This window comes from Suncus etruscus, chromosome 7 (genome assembly GCF_024139225.1).
Source record: "Suncus etruscus isolate mSunEtr1 chromosome 7, mSunEtr1.pri.cur, whole genome shotgun sequence".
Lineage (NCBI taxonomy): Eukaryota > Metazoa > Chordata > Mammalia > Eulipotyphla > Soricidae > Suncus > Suncus etruscus.
The window spans coordinates 85,508,214-85,516,344 of NC_064854.1; the positions used below are offsets into that span (position 1 = coordinate 85,508,214).

Below are 8,131 nucleotides of genomic sequence, written 5' to 3' on the forward strand. Positions count from 1 at the left end.
TACATGCACCTGAGGAAAAAAATCCCTAACATAGACCTACCTCCAACCACCTCCTACACAACCAACCAGACCACTTTAAAAAAGCCTAAAATTCCAGTACCATAGCCTACTCAATGCAAAGAACAATAGGAAAACTAAGGAAGACATGATATAAAATGGAATTCAAATAGATTCTCAAGTCCTCCAAAAAGTATTAACTTTATAAATAAAGACCTAAAATCAGTACTTATGTCCTAACAATGGAATTACTAACAAAGAAATTACAAAATCACTAACAAAGAAATTACAAAATCCATAGGCAAACAGTTCATTCAAATCAAAGAAGAAATCTATCAGAAAATGAGAGAGTCCATACAAACAGAACTGAGGGAATAAAATAACATGCTAGCAAGCAACAGCAGCAGAATTACACACATAGGGAATCTCACGGATGAAATTGAGAACAACATATAAGCCAACAACAACAAAGAAGTCAACAAAGAAATAAGAGACAAACATTGGAAGATAATGTGAGGTACTTAATAAACAGAGGCAAGAGAAATTATTTACAAATTTTAGGAATACCAGAAGGAGCAGAAGGGATAGAGGAAGAACAAGTATTGAGGAAAATAATAGCAAAAAATTTATCACACTCTGGAAAGAAACAACTATACCAATCCAGGAGGCAAAAATATTTCCCAATAAAATAGTCTCTAAAAAACCAACACCAAGATATATAGTAATCTAAATGTGTAAAAAAGAGAGAAAATGAATTCTTTAAATCAATAAGGGAGTAAATGACATCAACTATAAAAGCCAGATTTCCCATTTGAAATGATTCAAGCAAGAAGACAATGGAATGACATGTTTAAACTGCTAAATGAAAGAAACTTTCAACCTAGAGTCCACTACCCTGCAAAACTCTCATTTATATGGGAGGGAAGACTAAACATTCACAGACAAAAAGGAACTCACTATTTGCACTAACAAGACCACCTCTCAATGAACTAATCAGAGATAAATTACACAATCTAAACCCCCAATTGTAATAATATCCATACACACTATAATGTCACAACAACTCTCACTGTCAATAATATCCTTAAATAGCAATGGACTAAACTCTCCCCATTAAAAAACACAGAGAAGAAGGTTGGATCAGAAAACAAAAACTTGATATCTGCTGCCTTCAAGAAAAACACCTAAAAGAACAGGATTACACAGGCTTAGAATAAAAGAATGGAAATCAATTATACAAGCCAACTGAAAACAAAACAAAACAAAAGCTGGAACAGACATTCTTATATCAGGCTAAATTGCATTCAACCTCAAGAAAGTACTCGGAGAAAAAAAGGGTCACTACTTATTGATCAGGGGAACATTAGACCAGGAAGTACTAACTCTGATCAACGTTTATGCACCAAATGTAGAGCCTGCAAAATATATAAGACATATGCTCATAAACTTAGAGATACATATGGAATGAAATGTGATTGTAGTAGGAGACTTCAACACACCACTATCACCAATAGAAAGATTTACTAGGAAGAAAACTAGCAAACATAAGAGCCATAAATGAGAAACTAGAATAACTCGGACTAATGGATGTATACTGGCAGTTCACCATCAGAAAGCTGAACACACACTCTTCTCAAGTGCATATGGGACCTTCTCTAGAATAGACTAAGCTATAGGATATAAATATAACTTTCACAAAGTCACAAAGATAAGGGTCATAAGAGGTGCTTTATTAGATCACAATGCAACAATGATCAAGATTGACTGTAAAAAGGTGTGGAGAAAATCCAAGACCTGAAGATTAAACAATATACTGGTCAACAACAGCTGAAAATCAAGGAAGAAATAAAATGATTCCTTGAGACAAATGATAATGAAGGGACAAACTGTCAAAATCTTTGGAACACAGCAAAAGCAGTAATTCATAGCAAAACAGGCCTATGTTAGGAAAGAGCAAAATGATAAATCAACAGCTTAAAGGGACACCTTAAAGATCTGGGAAACAGCACCAAAGAAACCAAACACATGCAGAAGACAAGAAATAGCTCAAAATATCTTTAATAATGAATGCCAATGACAAGAGTTATAGCAGCAAAACTAAATAAATGGGAATACATCAAACTAAAATGTTTCTGTATGGCAAAAGAAACACTGGGTAAAATTAGAAAATAGCTAACTAAATGAAAAAATATTTTCACGCTCAACACATCAGATAAAGGGTTGATATCTAGGATATACAAAGAACTAAGAAAGGTGAGCTCCACAAAAGTAATAAAGTCAGAGAAAAATGGGAAGAAGAAATGAATAGACGCTTCTCCTAGGAAGACTGACAGATGGCCAGTAGACACATGAAAACATGTTCACCATCACCCATCATTAGAGAAATCCAAATCAAGAAAACTCTGAGGTTCCACCTTACACCAGTGCTGATGGCACACATAAAAATTAATGGGACCAATCTCTATTGGCAGGGATGTGGTAAGAAAGAAACTCATCCACTGCTGGTGGGAATGCTGCCTGGTACAACCCCTATGGAAATCAATATGGAGGGTACTCAGTAAACTCAGAATTGAGCTGCCATATAACCCAGCGATTGCATACGTGGGTATGTATATAGAATCAATCTCGATGTCCAAGAACAGATATCATGAAGATGTGTACTTATACACAATGGAATACTAAATAGCAGTTAGAAATGATTCAATCATGGATTTTGTAGCAACATGGATAAATCTAGAAAATACTATGTTATATAAAGTAAGCCAGACCAAGACGTATAAATACATAATGATAGCACATATCTGAGGAATTTCAATATAAAACAAATATACATATAATACTTCATAAAGAAACACAATGGTCTAAATGGTAGAAATTCTGAACACCAAGTCACTGCCTCGGCGAGCTGAGCTCGGAGCGAGACGGCGGCGGAGACTCCACTGGCTTTGGCCAGGGAGGGCTTGGAGATTGGGGCCCCCGTGGCTCTGCTCTCCCACCGCCCGACCCTTCTCTCCTCTTTTCTTTCCTCCCCAATTTTTTTCCCCTTCTCTCTCTCTTGATCTCTCCAAGCCTCTCCAAATTTTCTTATATTAGCCAAAGCAAGGAGGTCCGGGGAAATCTTTTCCTTTCTTTCCTCCCTCCCCCTGCAAAAAAAAAAAAAAAAATCAAATCCAATAAAAAAAAAAAAGCAACTTTTTCCAGCGAGGGGAGCGCGTGGGTATACCTGGCTGGCCATGGAGCTGCTGTGCTGCGAGGTGGACCCAGTGCGCAGGGCCGTGCGGGATGCCAACCTGCTGCAGGACGATCGAGTCCTGCAGAATCTGCTGACCATCGAGGAGCGCTACCTGCCTCAGTGCTCCTATTTCAAATGCGTGCAGAAGGACATCCAGCCTTACAATGCGCAGGATGGTGGCCACCTGGATGCTCGAGGTCTGTGAGGAGCAGAAGTGTGAGGAGGAGGTCTTCTCCTTGGCCATGAATTACCTGGATCGATTCCTGGCTGGGGTTCCGACCCCTAAAACTCATCTGCAGCTTCTTGGGGCCGTGTGCATGTTCCTGGCCTCCAAACTCAAGGAGACCATCCCGCTGACAGCCGAGAAGTTGTGCATTTATACTGACAATTCCATCAAGCCCCAGGAGCTGCTGGAGTGGGAGCTGGTGGTGTTGGGCAAATTGAAGTGGAACCTGGCTGCTGTCACCCCCCACGACTTCATCGAGCACATCCTTCGCAAGCTGCCACAACCCAATGACAAACTGCGGCTGATCCGCAAGCATGCGCAGACCTTCATCGCGCTGTGTGCCACGGACTTCAAGTTTGCCATGTACCCACCATCCATGATCGCCACCGGCAGTGTGGGGGCGGCCATCTGCGGGCTCCAGCAGGACGAGGATGTCAGTTCGCTCACTGGTGATGCCCTGGTCGAACTGCTGGCCAAAGTCACCAACACCGATGTGGATTGCCTCAAAGCCTGCCAGGAGCAGATCGAGGTGGTGCTGCTCAACAGCCTGCAGCAGTACCGTGAGGACCAGAGTGCTAACCCCAAGTCGGAAGAAGATCTGGATCAAGCCAGCACCCCGACAGATGTGCGAGAAATCGACCTGTGAGCTCCCGGCCTGCCGTCGGGGTCAGCGGCGGCGGATGAGATATTTCATCTTGCTCTCTCCTCCTCTCTGGTTATGTTTTTGTTCTTTTGTGTGATATTTTTAGGATGCAACTTTAAAAAAAAAAAAAAAAGAAAGAAAAAAAATCCTGCCCCCTCACCCCCATGTAGATCCTAATTTGAACGATTAATAGAAGTGAGAGAAAAAGGTCCTATAAAAATGTAATCATTCAAAGCATTTGGGTGCCTATTTGAAGTACAACAAGAAAAGGGAATCCCTTGTATATTCAAGCAGTTGCTAGGCAAGTGCTTCAGGAAAAACCCGCTGAGTAGCTAGTGAAAAATGTAATACGCTTGCAATATGGGACAAATTAGAGGAGGCTTGCTTTATTTTTATTTTTATTTTTTTCTTGATAGGGACTAGCCCATCCTCTCCTTTTAGGATAATTTTCAAGGAATCGCATGTGTCATGGATGGCATGGGGAAATTGCAAGGCAATGTACTCCAGAAGGAATCAGAAATCCAAATGGGGCTGGGGTTGGGACAGATGAAGGGAAAGGGGAGATCAGTTAAAGGATCAGTGTGTCAAACCCCCTCGAACCAATTGGGACAGAAGAAGCACTTTTTTGCTCCCCACGACTTGTGGGGACCACTAAGACCAGAATATTGGCGCATCTCAAAGTTCCACACTTTTTTGCTGTCTACAGTAGCTGCTACCTACAAAAAAAAAAAAAAAAAAAAGATGTTGGATTTCGCCAGTTGGGCCCAGGTGCAGGCTGAGATCTTGGTGTCTCCTGTGTTGAGAACCTAGCTGCTTCTTCAAACATGGTTCCAGGGGGGGATGCTCGCCCCCACCCATTTGTACCCAGGATGACCATTGGGCCATCATCAAAAAGTGCATGCATGACTAGGTGGGATCTGGAATGGAATCATTTCTCTTCATGTTTTAAAAGAAAGTAATGTGACCTTGGCATCCCTTCTTAGGAAAAACAAAAGAAACTTTTTTTTTTTTTGGTGCTGATTGGCATGTCTGGTCATGGTGTAGCATTGTTATAAACCATTCCATTCGAAAAGCACTTTTAAGCATTGATCTCGAGGGATTGATGGGATGGTTTATGCAAAACATGCTGAAAAAAAATCTCTCCACCTTTCTCCGGTGTCCCTGCCTTTCTGTTCCCATGCTCGGTTCTTTTTTCACTTCTGGTCTCTGACATGCTCTGGTACCTAGTTCTGGGGACCCCTTTGCAGGACTTAAGAGACACCCCTTTCCGCTGACATTTCCCATCACAACATTTCTCAGCGAAGCTCTGTTAGCATTTGGTTGGCACGAGAGGATCTTCATTCCAACCTATCTAGCCTTCTCCTTCAGACATGGAAAGGAAAATGACTGGTTCAGACAAAACCAGCCACAACTGAACATCAACATGGACAGTTGCTCCCTTTTCCATTTTGGGTTTGTTTTTTGTTTTTTTTTCTTTCATTCATTTCATTGCAAAGTTGTGTTCAGTGTACTTGAATTATTTTTCCCCCTCCACTTCTTTAGAGGCATTCAGTTGGCAAAGAGGTTGGAGCAACTTTTTTTTTATTGCACAGTTATAGTTGACAGGTAATGAAGCTACATGTTAAAATATCTGCCTTCTCTAAGTAAAATAGCAAAACCAGAACAGGGCTTGTTTAGACGTTTTATTCACATGCTGCCTTGTTTCATAGTCTTGAGGGTTGAAAGGTGGAGAAAAATCTTAAGGGTCTTTAATTTTTTTTTCATTTCATTATGTTCAGTTTTATTTTACTTATTTTTTTTTGCGCTGCTAAGAAGCTAAGATCATTCTTCTTCCCATTAACAGTACCTAGCTGTAATGTTTTCACAGTGTGCTGCTATTTTATAAACATTTTTATAATATATTATTTTACTGCTTAAATCCCAAGTTCTGAAGTAGTAGATGGTTGAGATTTGAGGTCTTCATACTGGAAAACCTTTCCATAATCTTGTTTTTCTTCTTGGTAGCATTTCCACGGGTTTGGTTTTGGTTTGGTTTTGGTTTTCTGTTTTCTGTTTTGTTGGGTTCAGTTTTCATTTTTTACCTTTTTGTTCCTCTCTGGTCACATTCTTCAGACAGAGTATTCTTTACCTCAGGTTTACTGGATAAAATCAATAACTATAAAAGAAAACGATTCACATTTTTGTTTTCATGATACCTCACAGTTGTTTGTTACAGTTTCTGCTTTGGAGCTCATGGTGTTGGGAATGGGGAAAAAGGGGGTAGTGGTGAAGGTCTCCTGGGGGTGGCTGACTGTGGGTTTGTCCCCTGGGTCTCAACTCAACCCCAGGCAACTTCTGGCCACCAGAGTCAGAAGGTCACCAGGCTTCTAGTCTCTCCTCTTGATGGAAAATTGCAGTAGGATAAGGGATTCTTACGCCCCACCATGGCAGACATGGTGCCCAAACATGGCTGCACTTTGGTATACAAGGAGCACTTGTAGACAGATGGAAAGAAAAACCAACAGTTTACTTGGAAATCCTCTTCTCGCAGTCTTTCCGAAGCTGGGCTTCCTTGGCCTGCCTTCCATCTAGCATCCCCCAGCCCCAGCTTTTCCTTTTCCTGATATGGCCAGGTTCAGATACCCTCAGATCTTTCTAGATCTTTCTTGTGAGCCTTGCAGCATGCTGGGCTGCAGGCAGTGGTGGGGTTCTCTTCTCCCACTCTCTTCTGGTTCCTGACAAAGGTCCCCAATGGTCAAACTCTTAGCAGAGCGGCTCTGAATGGTTCCTTGGGTTTTGAGTGGGCATGAATGGAGAAATAGGTGGAATGAAGATTGGACGAGAGATGATGAGAGGCTGGTCTCCGGAGATGGGAAAAGTCTCTCTTGAAGTGTGGGTTTTTTTTTTTTTTGGAAGGAAGGCTTCTGGACATGACAAGTTAGCATGACCCTAACATTCTAGGGTAGTTTTTGGTGGGATGGTAAGTGGTGAGTTTTGAAGGGAGCCGTATTGGAGAGGAAAGCTAAGCAAGCCAAGGACTGAAAAAGGCTTGGCCCTATTGCTAGAAGAGAAAATTAGGCATAAAGTCAGTTCCTAGGGACCTGCCCTTGTGGGCCACAGAAGTAGGCGAGGACTTACCTGGCTAGGAAGGCAGGGAGCAGGTCTACAGTTTAGAAGTTTCTGCTTTTCTTAGAGTTCCAGGGAGGGGCACAGGGCTCTCTCCCCAGCTCTTCCTCCTCCTTTCTGGAGGTGAGTGAGGGACACAGATTTGTTTTGACTAGGGTGAGATAAATCTGACCTTGGCTATTGATTTCCTTCGTAGGAGTTCTTATGCCAGGAAGTTCCATTCTCTTCTAGGATTTATTTTTTATTATTATTATGTTCTTTTATTTTTATTTTTTTGCTTATCCCCCTCATAAAGGGGTTTCAAACCATTTCTGTTCTTTTAACCATGATGATGTTTTTTCTCTCCTTCATTATCCTGGGTGGGGATGTTATTTGTTTTTCTCACTTTAGGGGGTAGGGGGCACCCAAGTGGTTCCCCTAGACTGCCAAATTTTGTTCCTTCCCCTATTTTTGGCCAAATTGGAGGGGCGGGGATTCCTAATATGCCAAAAAATATGTACTAAGCAGGATTGCCACTTGGATTCCAAATAGCCCCAAGGTTGTGGGCACAGTAACCCCCCAACCCCTACCCCTCCCTGGGGGGAATCTCCTGATTCTGGGATTGCCTTAGAATCCCCCTGCAGCAACCACCCGGGTCTTCCTGCCACCCCCATCCCCCATGATCTCTACTCTTGAGATTTCATACCGGGATTGGGGGAGGCAGCTTCTTCCTGGGGCTACCCTGGCCCCTTCTACCCCAGGATTTCTGGCTCTTACCTGGTCCACCAGGATGGGCAGGATCAGATGTTTTTCTCAGCAAGGGTGGAGGGGGGGGGAATTAATTTGAAACTGACAGAGTTCCAGAAGATTCTATTGGAGGAGGTAGGGATGAGAGAGAAAGTGTGAGTCAAGCCAGTTGGGCTTGTAAGCCAAACGGATTCCTCAGTGT

The 8,131-nt window shown here is 42.2% G+C and overlaps 1 pseudogene; it reads left to right on the forward strand.

The window, feature by feature from the left end:
• Positions 1-2,913: 2,913 nt before the first annotated feature.
• Positions 2,914-4,101, forward strand: LOC126013740 (G1/S-specific cyclin-D2-like; annotated as a pseudogene).
• The last annotated feature ends 4,030 nt before the right edge of the window (positions 4,102-8,131 follow it).